The sequence below is a fragment of the Centropristis striata genome, chromosome 20 (genome assembly GCF_030273125.1).
Source record: "Centropristis striata isolate RG_2023a ecotype Rhode Island chromosome 20, C.striata_1.0, whole genome shotgun sequence".
Taxonomy (NCBI): Eukaryota; Metazoa; Chordata; class Actinopteri; order Perciformes; family Serranidae; genus Centropristis; species Centropristis striata.
In genome coordinates, this window is record NC_081536.1 from 21,765,720 (window position 1) to 21,766,739 (window position 1,020).

The following is a 1,020-nucleotide window of genomic DNA, read 5'->3' on the forward strand; positions in this document are numbered from 1 at the left end:
CTGTGATCAGTTTATTTTCCCAGTCCCCCAGTCTTTATGCTAGGCCTTCTTGTAATTGTCCTCATGTTTCAGCTAATTTTACATTTCCAGAGAGAGTAAGGGAAGGATAAAGGGAGGGAGGAAAGGAATTTGTCAGTTTGAGGGAGTAACACCCCAGACTTTCATATTTTTGTTGATGTCATTTTAAATGGATATGGGAGCATTTAGGGGCGGTTCCACCACAAAACCTCTGGGGTTACAGGCACTTTCTGAAAATCCTCTTAGTATTATTCTAATGGATATTTCCACAGCTAAACAAATCCAAGGCAAACCAGTGCCAAATTATTATTGTCATTCTTTACATAGCCTCGTTCTGTTCTTGTTCTGCTCCACATTCACTGAGAATCAAAGATCAAATATCCCAAACTTTCAAAAGAATTCACAGAACTCACACAAATATTATAAACACTTCCTCCAACATTTTCCTGATACTGTAGTTCCTCTTGGCAGGACAAAAGTGACCCAGAAGCCAGAAAATCAGCACCTCCTCTCAGAAACCGGGCCACGCTTTGAAACCAGTCCAAGAGGAGCGGCGCTCTACAATGTCGCAAAACTTTTCAAGGTCTTCCATCTAATGTTTCATTTGATAGTCTCTGGCCGGATTAGGGTACATAATGTGAAACCCAATGAGGTGTGCCTGCAGGTCCCATTCACAGACAGGCCAGGCTAAAACAGCACCTCACTCCACAGACATGATGTAACAGCCGTTGGAGCTGAACTCCTCCTCAGTGCAGATGATGTGCACTCTTTCATGTGTGAAGAACTTGGCTTGCAATGAAAGGACAACAACAATTAGCAGGTTTTTGGACACCATTACTTTAGTGAAGTCACGTACAGCAACGACTTCCCCAAAAAATAACAAATGTTTTGTGTGTTGCAGTTCAGTTTTATTGATGTGTAGTTAAAGTTTATTGTTTTAACGCAGATCACAAGCAGATCAGTCCAGCTTTTAAAACTATTTTACTTCAGTAGAGTTTAGTT